Raw genomic sequence first — 17,001 nt, 5'->3', positions numbered from 1 at the left:
CATGTCGCCATCACCATCACCGCCATCAACACCCTCTCCTCCCCTCCAATTCAAGTGTTATTGGAGATGTTAATGCCAACTACATTTGGACTAGATAGCATCATACAAACTAGGCACATCTGTGCACTTCTGTGACAGGAAACTTGAATTTCTAAAACTTTCATTTTATCATAGTTTGTGCTGATCACTCCTTTCCTTGAACTTCTGTTATATTTTCATTCTTGCGCTTGTGCATGTTTCATATTTTTCCCCAACTTTTTTGTTTTTCCATATAGTGGGGGCAGCGTGCCTAAAGTTACACTAACAAATATGCAAAAATGTTAGACATCATCTACACAGATAATGGTTTTATTAATTTGAGTTGCTTTTAGATTTAAAATTTATGTATTTGTTGGTTGTTGATTATAGTGTAATTGTCATATGTTTTTTGTTATTTATGAAATAATTTAAACCAAACCGTATTATGATTTATGATGAGGGTATTGGCAAATTGAGTCTTGTATAGAGTGTGTACCAATTTTTCAATTCCACTAAGATTAGGTCATTAAGCTATGCATCAAGATCAACTTCAATGGGATTAATTTAGGGATAAGAGAATTGAGTCTTATTAAAAGTATGTTTTAATTTTTCTATGTAAGATTATGAGTTTGATTCTCGATGTCTTTATTTGAATTTTCTCTTTTCTCAGACTACTATACAAAAAAGTTCAATTTATATTAGGTTAAATTTCAACTAGATTATAGTTTAACTTCATCTTTTAAGGTCACTAGTATATAAACTCGTACAATGTACAAATTTGTTAGTATAAAAGTACATATAAATATAAATTTTAAATAGAGATGTAATTACATGTTATCAGCATAGAATAATAATATTTCTTACTATCTCCTATTTAACCCATTAGTTCCATTTAGTTTTTTACACTTGTCTATATAATATTTTAACTCTTAATATCTCTAATAAGATTCCACATGATTATGTTTTAATTTATAGATTAAGAATAAAATGTAAATAAAGAGTGATAAGCGCATAGTGACAAAAATAAATGAGACTAATGTGTAGAATATGAGAGAGTATAAAATAGATACTGAATTTTAGAATATATAATGCTTTTAATGAAAAAATTGGCTGTTAATATAAGTATTAATTAAAATTCTCATACTTTTTAAAACATTTTGGGTAATCTAAATAACCTTATCATAATGATTCTTTGTTCTTCTTAAAATATTTTTTGATCATATACTTTTTGTTTCTTGATGAAATATTTTAGAAAGTTAAATTTTAATGAAGAAACTTTATTAATTAACAAATACTTTAACTTAAAAAAACAAAGATATATTATAATAAACTTTAATTAGAAATCTTATGTAACTTTTATATTCAAAAATATATATTTTTAAATTTTTTAAGAAAATACACCTTATTATGATATACTAATCATATATTAAAAAAATAAATTAATATTCAGTTACTCTTGTGAGAGACCGTCTTTCAAAGAAACGACCTCAAAACAAGAAGTTCACAATTTTTTTTATTTAATTTATATTAATTGGACTATTCAACCCATATATCTAATGTGTCTCTCACAACAATTTGTTTGTAATTAATATCAACTTTGAAAAAAAGATGCTATGTAAAATTTTACAATATTTTTATTAAATTGTTATGATTTTCAAATATTTCCTCTAGTTTAGTTTTGTTTTAACTACAGATACAGACTTTAATCGGTTAGCCGTCAGTTCGGACAAAGGAAAAAAAAGTGACGCGTGAATTGGAAGCAACATTTAACCGCCAAAACATCACCCAGACTATAGGGATGGCAATGGGTACTGGACCCGACTCGGATCCGTGGATCCGTATCCGTTTTCACGGATCTGGGTCCTAAAAATATAGACCCGTCGGATCCGGGTCTGATCCGGATCCTGTTAAATTTCACGGGTCCGGATCCGGTTCTGGGAAAAATACCCAGACCCGGACCCGCGGATCTAGAGGACCCGTTTTTTTTTTAAATTTTTTTTTTTTTTAATATCAGTAAGACAGTAACCCCTAATTAACCCTAGCAGCTGCTTTCATTTTGAGTTTCAAACTTTGAAATTTCAGTACCCTCCTTCTTCTCCTGCGAATTGCGAAGTGCGAAGACAGCGAAGCGCCATTCTGCAAACCTGCTGCTTCCACCGTCTCCAGTGCAGCCGTCTCCCATACTCGTTCACTGTCGCAGGCTCCCTCCCTCGCTCCCTGCCTCGACTCGAGTATCGACTCCCTCCCTCCCACTCCCAGCAGCCAGCAGCCCAGCACGGTACTGTAAACCCTTATTTTTTTTTTTTTCCTACACTACTTTTGATTTATGTCTAATGTTGAGTTTAGTGGTTGATTTATTTAAGTTTGGTGGTTGATTTATGTTGATTTATTTGAGTTTAATGGTTGATTTATGTTGAGTTCAATGGTAATTTTTGATTTATGTGGAGTAGTTTTTTGTTTATGTAACTGGTATAAAAAAGTCGAGGATAATTCTTCCTTAATGTGCATAGTTTGTTGTGACATTGATGAGATGCACCCATCTCCATTCTCCGGTGGGGGCGACTTACGGATATACACTTGTTGCATTATCGTCGCAAATCCAGAATCTGATTCTTCCAGGAGAATCATTGAAGAATCTGGGTATTTGATGCAAATCTACCTTTTCTGTTTTCTGGGAGAAGGTATATGAGAGATAGAGAGAGAATAGGATCTGACATGCATTGTTGAAACTAATCTATTTTTTTGTGAGGTATATGTAAAATATGGATATTTGTTGAATGATTATTATTGGAAGTTTTATAAGTATCTACACTTATTGCTTTTTTTTTTTTCTAAAAAATAAAATTTTAGCTAAATAATCACTTCATTATCTTTAGCTTATTAAAAGAACGCTTAAACAAATTCTTGTATGAAACGGGCTTAGTGTGAGAAGCTTAAACAAATTTTGAATGTGTTTGTTGGATATTTTAAAGAGAATTTTAAGTTGTATAATACTTTTTTGGGTGATTCATTGCGAAATTATATGTATTATTAGCATTAGTCCATAAATATCGCTTTATTGCAATCTAAATACATTAAAAAAAAAAAGGACCTGTTTTTGGACCCGGATCCGGTACTGGATCCGCAGTACCTACGGATCCGGATCTGGGTCTTGTAAAATTGGACCCGCAGATCCGGGTCCGGATATGGATCCTGCTCTTGAAAACGGATCCGGATCCGGGTCCACCTGGACCCCGCCCGGATCCGACCCGTTGCCATCCCTACTCAGACACTACAGAGCAACTATAAGGAGTAAAAAACCACCCTGCTGGCTGACCTATTCTATAGTCTCTATAAATGGGAATATCTCTTCTCTATAAATGGTGTTGATCCCTTGCTCCGATTCCGTCGTCATTCCTGACACTCCGGTAGCATCGAGAAGACGACACATTTGAGGCGATAAGCGATTACTCGCGCCGCCGGAGATAACACGCAGACTATTGCATTATACAACTATGGCGCTTTTTCGGCTCTTCGCGCTCATCTCTCAACTCTCACCTTCGCCTTCCTTGCCTTATCTTGCCGTTTTCCTCCGTCGTTCCACTCAGGTTTTTATTTCTGCGAATTCTCGTTACCTTTTTGAATGATTGAATGATTTGAACGCTGTTGAATTTTTATTCTCTCAATTTCAATGTAAGTTGCTATGTGTTCGTCATTTTTACATAATTTTAAATAAGTAATGCTTGTCTTGGTTCGCAATTTCTGGAAACTTAATTTAGACTAGGAGTACTGAAATCTGTTCATTTTTGCTGTTGCTGCTGCAGTTTTAGATTACAATTTGTGTAATTTGCTTTGCCTTTGAGGGTGATATTCGTTCCGCATCAGTGCATTGTAATGATTTTTGTCGTATAAGTTTTATACACTTCAAGAGAAAACACGCACTAAACCAAATGAAGATGTTACAAGAATGAACAACCTATTACAACAACTAGGATAAAAACTTATGATAAACAATCTACACTTAACCTTGTAAAACCGACACAATCCTGAAGATCATTTAGACTATTAAAGTCTTCAGAAACTCGATACCAAACCGAGGTGCATATATTTTGTGTTTTCTAGATAGCGTTATTTCGTCGACGGTGTTTGGGTTTAACTTCGAGAATACGCTATTGAGATACAACTGCTGACACTATGACATAAGCACTATATACCATAGTAATGTGAAGGAACATGAGGATTAATAAGATGTAAAAACAAAAATATGATCATGGAGTTTGCAAGATGCTATAACCATATGCATGTAGAGAGAAAAGTTTGGAGAAAACAAGGAGAGAATGAACACAAAATTAGAAATTGAGATTATGATCAACCACTTTATCCTTAATGCAACTTCCACTATTTATAATAGTGTTGCATGCTTTACTACCATACATTAAGACCTTAAATGTTTATTTGATCATATTTCATGAAAGAACACATCCTTACATAAGTATATCAACCAAACATGAATATCGCATTCTAGAGAAAAACGACAAGTCGCTGCACTCTGGCGACGAATCATCGCTTATGCTGCCTACTTAAATAGCTTTCAGAGAGAAGTGACGAGTCACTGCCCATAGGCGACGAGTCGTGGCTTTCCTCTGTTCACTTTTTTTCCTTTACTTTGTTTTGTCTTTTCTTTGGACTTAAGTTGTAACACTTATATGTCTCACTATTGTCAAAGTAAATGGTATATAAAACACTTATTATACTCTAAATATCCAACAATGTTGTTGTTAATTTTTGAACGATTTGATCATTTTAATGATGGTGATTTGTTTTCATTATTTGTGTTTTAGTTATTTTGATTATTGATTACACTTGATATTTTGCTCTTGCTCTATGACATGATTATTGAGTTTTAGTCATCATATGATCTTAATCTTACTATTTTAGTTGTGATTATTGAAAGTTGGAACTCAATATTTAAAACTTCAGGGTTAAATCTATTTTATTTGAAAATATGCGTGATGACCTACTTTTTTTTGAAGATTTTAAGAAAATGTAATCAAGTTAATGATTTCTCATGTGTAATGATCTACTTTTACTTCATCAAATATAAATATTAGCCCTTAAGTAATTTAAACCCGTTCACTGTTATTGAAACAAGTAAGTTTATTGATATTTTTTTTTCAAGCAAGATATATTTGATCATGTTATTTGTTTTCTATACTATGCCTAAATTAGTTAAAGTTGTCTACTATCATGGTATCAGCTTCACTCGGTCCTGTTCGTTGTAGAAACTTTTCTTATTCTTTCTTGGCCACGCTCTCCTTTATGGGTATGAGTTTTTGCCTTCCTTCCCTCTCCAGACCCTGATCATAGTTTCTTATGGGCGAGATACGCTGAATATGATGATGATAAGTATTTCCGTATATGATGATCAAAAGGCACAATGCCAAGTCATGTGAGACTAAGAAATATAAAGTAAGCATGAATAATCAAAATTCTCATTCATATTAGAATCTTAATGCCTAAATAAAGGTGACTTGTTGGATTTAAATGCATTAAGTATATTGATTAGGCATGTTTACTTTAAATTTCTAGATCTCACATCAACATGAAATGTGAGCTTCCCGGAATAATCATCAACATAAGAGAGTTATGCGATTTTTGTTTAACTATGATCAAAACATATCACACTAGTATGTAGAGAGATTAAATAGGTCAACTTCCTGGGTCACAAGAAGCATATTTTCTGATAATTGAGCATATTCTCAAAGATAAAGTGTCATGGATAGGCAATTGTCTAAGCCCAATATGCAAGTCTATTCTAGAAGGGTGAAGAATTTGGTTACAGAGAATTGATAAAATGCTGTAACAAATTTGATGCAGTGCATTTACTTTTTATAAGGATTTACTATGTCAACTGCTTCCTCAATTTTTTTAATTAAGTTCTGGTGACCTGTGAAACAATGTGAATTACCCTACAATTAAGCTTATAATTATTTGTAATATGATTGTTCTTTGCAAAATCTCAAAGGACTTGTTCATATGCTATCATGTGTAGTTTTTCATTGGACATTGATGTTTACAGCATGATTCCAGCCATTTCAAATGAGCATTGAAGAGCTGAAAATGAGGGGAATTTTCAAATTTTTAACTCAAAAGGATATGGCAAAAGAGTATTTGAATAAGCCCTTTAACTTTAACTTGGTTAAGGTTTCTATGTGGAGTACATGGTATGTTTTGGACTGGACCAAGATTTTAATTCTGCATCAACACTGATAAACATCATTTTCTTGACAATGTTTGGCAGCTTTTTAAGCATTTTCCTAGCCAAAAACTTCCGTCTGCTACATCACCATACCTTCTCATTTCTTCTTTGAAATCTTGATTCTTTTCATGTTTATTACGTTATATATCAGGAAGTGAATACGGAGACAAATCCAGAACTCAGTGATGAAATAAGCAAGGAATTTAGCATAACTGCTGCAGCTGGCTTATGGTACCTTCTTTAAGAAGAATTGTCAAATTGGTAGCCTACGGTTGAAAATATATCAATGTATATGTTCATCGACTGACATTGGCGTTGGCATGAGTGAAGCACGACACACTATAAATTGGAAAGCCCAATACTTTGGACCATGGTATTACAAAAACCATAGACTTCCGTCACTATCATATCGTTTCCAATTACATTATTGATTTTTTGCTCTTTTGAAATTATTTCCTACTTTTTTATGCTTTTCATCCATGGTTCATGGTTATGGGATAATAATTGAGCAGATTGTATTTTAGACACTAGGGAATAGGAATTTAACTTTTCAGATCGTAATATTTATTTGCTCGCGATTTTTTTGTCCATTTTACTATAAAAGAAAGTGAATTTGCTCTTATATGTTAGATGTATTAGACATATGTAGATCATATAAAACATATGGCTTTGAAATTCACAAGTGCATATTCTAATGTTGTGTAATCTTCTGATACATCTTCTTGCTTCAGGCCTATATGAACCGTTGTTTTCATGCAACAAGAGCCTGAAAGGGTGCTTGAGAAGTATCAATGGCAACACAGTCACATGTCTTACTGCAAAGGTGTTGTTTTAGATAATGTGCTTGCTCTTTTCAACCTTTTGAGATTTTTTTTTTTTTTTTTTTTTTTTTTAACAAACTCTTGCAAATAGAATTTCATTTTATACTTTTCCGTGTTCATATGGTGGTGGTGGAGGTTTACCTAGTTTTAGTTCATTCATCATAAGGACGGATGAATGTAATTGGTGGTGCTCGGATAATTTTTCAAGTTAACTGTAGGTAGAACTATATCCTTTAGTGCAATTTTTGGGTACTAAAATCATGTTGATTTTTCCAGTTAATTTTTCAAGTTGATTTACTATGCTTAACAATTTTTTTTTTATGTTTTCATGTACTTAAATATGTTGAGCTTAATTTATAAAAATATCCATTTATGTTAAAAATAGCTCGAACGAAGAATGTGAAATTGAAAACTAAATCCTAAAATACGTGCTACATTATAAGGTTGTGTAATATGCAGTTGTATAGTTGATTAATTTTGATTTGCCAGTAATAATGAATCAAGTACGCTAACAAGTCTCTTGACGCCGCTATAAGTAGAGTATATATTAACGATTTATTGTAGGGTTTGAGAATTGGTTTTTTACTGCGTTGCCCCAACAACCTTCAGCATTTCAGCTTTTGTTTGGCATTTGTTGATAATGTTATTATAATAACAACAGTTTGATTTTGATTTAGAATACTAGGATGCACTTATATGTTGTTTAATGATGGTCTATTGTTTTGCAGGGGCATTTCAGATTGGTAATGACATAAGCCATATCCTGAATCTGTTAAGATTGTTGTTCATTATGGAACATTAAAAGTATCCTTTAACTTATGATGCTACAAGATATTCTCAAGTTTACAGTCAGCTTTATCCTTTTGAAGGCCTCCAAAACTATACTTCTGGAGTTGTTCACCACACTCGTCTCATCAATAAGGTTGGATGCTTATGGAACTACCATTATACCACAATCTAATTATTTTTCTTTAGTCATGAAAACAAGTTATGCGAATTAAATTAAGATTCCAAATTTGAGTGTGCAGTTAATTATTGCAGAATTGGAAGAAAATCTATTTGCAATTAATGAGGGCCAAGGTTTGCTTCTTTTGCCTTATAATTTTTGTGAGATTTAACTTACAACAATTTTCTGGTTTTTGTTAAATTTCATCATTGTTGTATTCTTTTCTCCTAGTTGTCATCTTTTTTGCTACCATTGATGAGTTAGAAATAATGGAGATGGTTTATTGAAGGAAGAATGATGATGGAAGGAGTTGTGACAACAATAAGTGTAAAGAAATGGGATCTAGGGTTTGAGCAATGAGGTTGTGTGGAGCATTGAAGATGAATGGATGGATGGAATAAGGAGAGAGAAAAAAACAAATTGGATTTGAGAATTTTTTGTTGAACTTAATTCTATTTTCCCAAAAAGTTTTCCTTTATGAATACAAAACCAAGTAATTTTTTACACAAATAACTATTTCCCATAGTATTAAGTTTCTGTATTCTTTTCTTTCTTTCTCTATTTTTCATTGGATTTAACTCTTTTCATGGCTTACTCAGTTTATTCCGTGGTCTAGAAATGTTGGAAATTTGTTTGTATTTTCGGTTTTGTTTAAGTAACATATTAGGGCTAAGAAATGGCAGATAGAATTGGGATTAAGGTTGAGGGTTCTATTGATTCATCAAAATCTGTTCTTGAAGATAATGTACCTTTCTTTTTTCTTATTACTATTGCAATTTTCCTCTTACCCACCTTATTGATTTTAAGGACTTAAACTAATTTTTCATTAACTCAATTTGCTTACACACGTTCTACTCCAATGAAGAATAAAATTGATGAAAATGTGTGTTGCAACCATTTAGTTTGATGTTATCCAAGTATTATGAATGTAGGAAGAAAAATTCCATCTTTATGTTGGTAAGTAGATGGGGATCAGTTGTTTTGGTTGATTGGAAGTTATGAAAAATTACTTTTGAGTTGAGTGACTTGAATGGATTGATTGTAGGTAGTTGCAGACATTATGGGCTGAATGTACATCATTTAGGTATCAACATAACAAGCTTGTATCATAAAATGGAAATGGACACAAATATTGAAGAGGGAAGAACTAAAAGCTGTTATATTTACTAGTAACTTGCAATTTTGAACTTCTGTCCTATAATCAAAGTGCAAAGTGGATTTACTTTCACCTTGTGTCCAATATAGACCCGTGTAACGGGCCGAGGGTACTAGTACATATGACTATATGAGTTACCAGGAATAACTTGTTTCCTTAAACCTTTCCTTCTGCCTTCAAGATGATTCTGACTTTGAGTGATTGATCAAGACTGAGAAAAATACTAGGGTTATACAGTACATATGAGTTACTAGGAATAACTTGGAGAAAATGAGGAAATGGACATATAACCTTGTATATGATGGCCTTAACATCCACAATAACACCCATAGAGGGGAGGGGAGGAAAGGTTGAGGGTGTTGATGGTGGGGAGAAAACATTGTGAAATGGAGCTGACTTAGGAGCGGGAGGTGTGCCGATTGGCAATCTTGCCAATCTTTGTCTTCTGTTACGTGTTCACAAAAGCCCTAGTGGGTCGTCTGGGGAAGGTCTCAAATACTGGCTGGTTGACCATCTCATATGGAATAGAGTGTATTAGCCGGCTGCGTGTTATCTCATCAAGGGAATGTATTAGGGGTTCAAGTCATCTTAGCAACAAGTTTTTAATTATAATTTTGCTTCATATATTTTTGCCCCCCTAATGTTGGATTATTCATAGTCAAATTAGATGTTTTAATACATATTCTTTTTTTTTTTCAGAATTATTATCTTGACATTAGTACATTACAATTTGATGTATTGTGTTTTACAATAGAGTACTATCGTCATAGTACACAACATTACAATTGTACTCTAGCAACTAATTTTTGGTGTTGCTATCACCTAGGGTTTGACACGATACAAAATAAAGTTTGCACTATTTGCATTTTATTCTCTGTTCTTTTTGTTTATCCAATTTCGTTAGTACATATGATTATCAAATGGATTACGAGTGAGGCAGATGATGGATTATTAGAGATGAGTAACTAAGTGATGCTTTATTCAATCCATCTTACCTAGAATGGCCATATACATTCCCATTTTGAGGTGGCTATAGGACATTTAGTGTCAACCAGTTCAAATTTTTTTGACCATCACCTTTACTCAACTTTTATCATTAAAAATCCTGTTAATTATTATACAAAAAGAAATTTAAACCTTTTACTTTAAACCACCTACAATGTAAGATGTGTTGAGTATGAGAATGGATCGATAGGATGACAAGAAAGCTAAGAATTGACTCAATTAGCACATAATTTGTGAGCTTTTTACTAGTTTGAAAAGCACGCTAGCATGTGTATGCATGATATTAAAACCAAAATGCAGTTGTATTGCACATGAAATGAAATGAAGCAATGGGGGAAAGAACCAAAACGAAGAACAATGAGTAGATAAAAAAACAAGATAAATGGAACACGCTCATAAGCTTGATATGGCACTGACCATTCTCTGAATATCTGCTTTGTAGACAGATGTCTTGGGCGGTATTGGAGAGGTCAGAATGCTCGAACGATATTGTCGTTGGTCTTTCGTGATGGAGCATACTTAGGCGGAGGTGGAGAGCGAGACATCATTGGTGTCTGAGAGACGGCAGTTTGTGTCATAAAAAGAGTCGACAATAGGAACAACACGAAACACACCAAATATTTCGACTCCATTTTCTTTTTGCGACAAATCTGGTAGAAACAAAAGGAATGTTGTAGCAGAATAAAGAATTTGTGATGTTATATACCCAAGGAGTTTGGAAGAGTTCTATTCTTGCCATTTGCCAATTTGGCCTCCTAAATTAATTAGTTCTCAATTTAATCATGAACAAGTACTCTATCATTGAATTGGTCCCACCTTACTTGTCATCTCACCCTTAGGCGAATTTCAGCTTCAACTTCCATTTAAAAAATGTTTTACCATTTGTTATGGTTGACATTGACAGAATTGTATATTTCTTTAGGCTTTAGGTATGGATTGCTGATGTGAAGTGACTTTGAGAAAATTATAGTGCTCACAGCAAGCATATGCTTAGTATACATTAGCATGGGATAACATAAGATTCTGGTCACATTGTGTTTGGCCTTTGGGATTAAAGTAATGATTAACATGGACAGTCGTGGGCATTTGTATTTCTTAGTCAAAGGTGAAATTCTTAGATTTATAAAAGACGAATAACTGCGAAAGTATTTGCCAATGATGTTTTCAGTCATCAAGAACAAAAGTTGGGAGCTTGAAGATGATCACATATCATCCTAGACTCTTAATCTCAACTATAAACGATGTCGACTAGGGATCAACGGATGTTACTTTTAGGACGCTGTAGACACCTTATGAGAAATCAAAGTTTTTGGGTTCTTGGGTGAGTAAAGTCGCAAGGCTGAAATGTAAAAGACTTGACGGAAGGACACCACTAGGATTGAAGCCTATGGCTTAATTTGACTCAACACGGGAAAACTTATTAGGTCCAGATTTATTAAGGATTGACAGATTGAGAGCTCTTTCTTGATTCTTTGGATGGTGGCGCATGGCCGTTTTTAGTTGGTGGAGCGATTTATCTGATTATTCTGTTAACGAATACCACTAGAAAGAAATGTGATTAGTATTTTTGAATCTGTACACGAATTTTCTTATTTTCTCAACATTTCTCCCAAAGATGCGAGAGTTTGATTGAGAGAAATGGCGCACTTAAAAATGGATGGAGAAAAAAAAGGTTATGCAGAGGCCCGATTGCGAGGATAAGCATGCAATCTAGAGTTAAAAGTGTACTGTATACATATTGATCTTTTTAAAAAATGTACTCCCATTTCCTGTCACATAATGGGAAAAACGGAAAAGTGTTGCTCTTAAGGAATGATGGAGACATATTAAATTCACCTGAGGCTTGTGAGGAAAAGTATGCATTTTAAACTTCCAAGTTTACATTGTACATATTGTTTTCTTTATCATAAATATGGGGAAAACAGTTTGGAGAAAAATATAAAACATTTACAAGCACAAGGACATAATCAAATGAATGAAGACATAACAGAAATTCAAGGAAAGGAGTGATCAGCACAAAACTATGGTAAGATGAAAGTTTTAGAAGCTCGAGTTTCCTGTCACAAAAGTTCACAGATGTGCCTGGTTTGTGAAGCATGCCAGCAGTAGTAATTGATACTATGCTCTGTCTTTCATTATTGTTCGAAAGTGAGAGATAAAAGTACTGGGAAATACTGAGTAATTTTGAAATAAAGACACAGAATTTCAGAATTCTTGGGGAAAATAAGGATATGATGCTATCCACATGAAGTTGGCATTAACATCCCCAATAACACCCATAGATTGGAGGGGGAGGAGAGGGTGTTGATGGCGGTGGGTAAGAGGGTGGTGATGGAGGTGCCATGAAAGCATGTACTGGAGCCCGTATGGGAGCCGGTGGTCTGTGGATTGGTGTTCTTCGCTTGTTGCGAAGCCTCTGCAGCAGTCTTGTGGGTCGTGTGGGGAGGGTATCTGACAGTTTTAGTTCAACTTCCTTACTCGGTAAGTACTTCATTAGTCTGTTATTGGCAATCTCGTCTAGAGACTGGGACTTGGAAGTAAAGGCCGTGCTTGCTAGCATGGCTGCTAAAACCAGACTAACCACTGTTTTTGCTTCCATTAGTTTTAGCCAAATACTTGAAGAAACATGGAGGAATTCTGAGAAAAAACAGGCTGGATTAAACTTTGTGGGTACTATAAAACAAACTTTGGAGCTAGGAGTAGGTAGGTTAGATAAGGTCATCAAAGGATGCTACCAAATTGATAAGTTTTATTAATTTTATGAAGTACAGATCTAATTTGTTAAGGAAAATACATAATTTAAAGTCAAAGTACATTATTGAAGCAAGTTCCGTAAACAGACTAATTTTTTATTATAATAGTTTTTTTTGACAGTTACTAAATCACACTAGAAAAGAGGTAGGAAAATAAGGCAACCTTCTAGCCTGTTTTCATACTAAGGATGTTATTGCCCACCAATAATAGGATTATAAAGCTATAATATACTTTCATTTCTTTCATAGTATATTTATAATCATGTAGATTTGTATTATAATTGAAAAAATCTGTCAAGAAAATTAAATAACCTACTACTAATGCAGTTGGTGAAAAAAAATATTAGATTAGTTGGGGTGGTAACATTAATACTTTGATTCTATATTACTTGCCTTGAATGCATCTGAAAAAACGACACTACCTACTATCCAGTGATGCATTTGCAGCTACTTCTATTGCAGCATACATTTTCACATTATAGATTTTATTTTCAGATGATTTTCTTTTTTTAGTACCAACTACCAAGTGGTACAATAATTTAGAAACCTTTTATTTGGAGATATATTTTTTTTTATCAAGTTTTAAAATTTCTTATTCTCCACTAGTAAAAAAAGTCTCATTTGTAACTCTCTATTTATATCTTTTATCTGATATATGCACGATTGTTTTGCTTATATCTTGCTGGACTTCTGGTCTACCTTCTTTGTAAGCCTTCATTCTCACATTTGTGTATTTCTTTCTTTATAAATATAAATAAAACAAAACTAATGTTATATTTCCTTAGGTTTTAGAATGTGTGTAAATAAAAGATAAAGTTAATGTCTGATTATCATGAAATATACTTCAAAGTTGTACCTAAAAACAAGCCAACAACTCCTTTCAAATTCATTTGACTCTAAGTGCACCAAAACCTTACCTCATCTTCAATCTGTAAAGGACCTTCTCATTAGCAATGTGTATTCTATTTTTTTATGCTCAAAATAACAGCACAATGGTAGTGAACATTCCATCAAAGCCATGGTATATCAACGGAAACTGGCGGACATACAATCAGTTACATCATTGTGAAAGATTACTATTTGTTTTAGTTGGATGCAAATGAAAGTGCCTTTATCTTAAGTAATTGATTAGGAAGTAATGAAATTTAGAATATTCGTGACATTAATGAAATCTTAGATTAAAAATCTAATTAGTATTAATTTAGAAATGAATAAATGATTTACCAGGAATATAAGTAGTTATATTAGTCTCAAAGCCAAAGTGCCAGGTGTCGTAGTACACTGCCAGTTTCTTGGCGACCGATGTGGCTATCGGGAAGGTGTTTCCACTTTAATGACTCTGTCGATTAATAATTAAGACTAATATTAGTGATGTCGTTGGTTTTTGGTTAGGTTTGTTTTGTATATTGCTGGGTGTGTAAATTATTACACCAATTTTAGGCAGCTGTTTTGGTTTTTGATTTGGAGGGTGAATCTTACAGGATACTAAAAGCCTAAAAGGTATATCTCTTGGGCCTCTTGGCTGCTGTTGAACAGCTACTGGTGATCATAGTGGTGTAGATCTGTACAAAATCATTATGGATTGAGGGCTGTTTAGTATCGCCTATGAACTGACCTGTGCTGCTGATTGCTGAAGTCTGCTGCAGTCAATAGATGTGGGATTGTACCTGATGCAGCGGGTAGCTGCTGCTTGTAGCGGATTTCTACTTAGTTTTTGTTAATTAGTTATTGTAGTTTCTAATTAGTATTTCTTAATCTACACTATGCAAACAACGATTGCCAAGATACAAATAAATCTATAAATCCTTGTTAATCTACACTAATTAGTTGTTACATTTATTATTTTTATTTGATCTATATCATCAATAATTAATAATAACAAATATATTATATTATTTATTGAAAAAAAACTTATTTGTATCTTTTGTTTATAAAAAACATTTGTATCTTTAGTTTCAAACTAAAGATGCAAATAATAATTATTTGTATCTTTGATTTGAAACCAAAAACACAAATAATGTATTATTTGTAACCCTCTTATTAGTAACCTTCAATACAAGATACAAATAAGCTTAAAACCAAGATACAAATAAGAATTTTTTTACTAGTACTTGGCCATATTCAGGCATCTATGAAATTTTTCAGTTTCTAAATGAAAAAAAAAAACTAATAAATACAAGCTCATAGTTTCGACATTCAAAAACCAATAATTTTTTTAGCGGTGACGAATACAAGATATTAGTATAAGATGAACTGGACACTCAAATCTACATATGTGTATAAGCATCTTGACTACCATTCTTAGCAACAAGTTTTTAATAATAATTTTGCTTCATAAATTTTGCCCCCCTAACTTTTGTATATGGCTCCACACCTGCTTGTGATAATGGCTCTGTTGAAAAATGTCATATTAGTCATGGTTAAAATAGATGTTTTAATCATAGTAATGGTCAGAAATGAGAACAAATATATTCTAATTTTTTGAAACTATTATCTTGACATTAGTACATGATGTATTGTGTGTTTCACAATGGAGTACAACAGTAGACACTACACAACATCACAAATTACAATTGTAGTCTAGGAGCTAGTTTTTGGTTTATCCTGGAGTTTGACATAATACAGAATAAAGTTTGCACTATTTGCATTTTACTCTCTGTCCTTTTTGTTTATCCAATTACGTTAGTACATCTGAACATCAAATGGATTTACAAGTGAGGCAGATTATGGATTATCGGAGATGAGTCACCAAGTAATGCTTTATTCAATCCATCTTACCCATAATGGCCATATACATTCCTGATTAGAGGTGGCTATAGGACAATTAGAATCGACCAGTTCCAAATTTTTTGACCATCACCTTTTCTCAGCTTTTGAATTTCTTTTTATTTTCATTAAAAGTCCTTTCAACCATTATGCAAGAAGAAATTTGAACCTTTTACTTTAAACCACTACTGTGTAAGATGTGTTGAGTTTGAGAATGGATCGATAGGATGACAAGAAAGCTAAGAAAAGCACACTAGCATGCTTGGCTTGCAGCATTGAAAGAAGTGTGACTTGAATCTTACATTAATTAGTCATGTGTTAAATGACAATAATTTAAAAACCTTTTATTTTACATTAAGTGTTGTACATTTAATTTAAAAACCTTTTATTTCAAGATAATTTTTTTAAGTTTTAAAATTTCTTATTCTTGGCCATATTTAGGCATCTGATGAGGTTAAGGACATCGTAGTCAAAATGATTGATTGTGAAGGAAATTTTCAGTTTCTCAAAAAAAAAAACCCTATTAAATACAAGCTCATAGTTTCTCGACATTCAAGGACCAATAACTTCTTTAGCAGCAATGAATATAGGATATTAGTATAAGGTGGAACGTACACTCACCTCTACATGTGTAAAACCATCATGACTACCATTCTTTTATGTTATATACTACACAAAGCAATATTAATAGCATTTTTATTTTAATGTCTCCTTGTTCATTAGTCTGCATATGATGCGTAGACACAAAATTACGACAAAACCATCTCAATAACAGGCAATACAGAAAACTAACCGGTGAAAGTGAATGAGTAAATAGATTATAGAAAAGGTAATTTCTAGATTTTAGACAAATCAAGAGCAAATGCAAGAATAGAGGGAATAGCGAGTCTGTTTAGCTTGATACATGTGGTAATTCACTTCTACTATGCTCTTTCGTATACAGGAGTCATTGTTTTTGTGGTGATAATGAAGGTCAAAATTCATGATGTTTGCTATTATCCCAACCATTTGTTGCGGAGTAGGCCAACGAAGTTTCATATTCGACTTCTTTGATTGGACAAAAGAGCTATGCAAATCAGTAACACACACATATCGAGTTTCAAGTTGATGATAAGGTGTCCTTCGTGTTTCACCAACTAGAGCAGTAATGAGATTCTGGAAGAAGGGTAAATTCGTCTTAGATTCGTGGGACCCGCGGAGATTTTTGAGCGTATTGGTAAATTAGCTTATCAACTTTTATAAAGATGAACTTTGATAATTTTGTGACATAATATGAGAGTTATTGAAGATAAAGTACA

At 33.1% G+C, this 17,001-nt stretch overlaps 1 long non-coding RNA gene across 4 annotated transcripts; it reads left to right on the top strand.

The window, feature by feature from the left end:
* The first annotated feature begins 2,060 nt into the window (after positions 1-2,060).
* LOC130797520 (uncharacterized) lies at positions 2,061-14,772 on the top strand. 4 transcript variants are annotated; one of them, XR_009038885.1, is made up of 7 exons: positions 2,061-2,296; positions 6,077-6,221; positions 6,408-6,629; positions 6,988-7,079; positions 7,806-7,999; positions 8,119-8,157; positions 14,419-14,771. It is a non-coding gene; the product is annotated as an uncharacterized LOC130797520 (long non-coding RNA). The 4 variants fall into 4 exon arrangements; XR_009038883.1 differs by having other exon boundaries at positions 2,067-3,605; XR_009038886.1 differs by having other exon boundaries at positions 2,067-6,221; positions 8,106-8,157; positions 14,419-14,772.
* Positions 14,773-17,001: the final 2,229 nt, after the last annotated feature.

This window comes from Amaranthus tricolor, chromosome 1 (assembly GCF_026212465.1).
Source record: "Amaranthus tricolor cultivar Red isolate AtriRed21 chromosome 1, ASM2621246v1, whole genome shotgun sequence".
NCBI classification, from domain to species: domain Eukaryota; kingdom Viridiplantae; phylum Streptophyta; class Magnoliopsida; order Caryophyllales; family Amaranthaceae; genus Amaranthus; species Amaranthus tricolor.
This window is presented reverse-complemented; position numbering and strand designations above follow the sequence as displayed.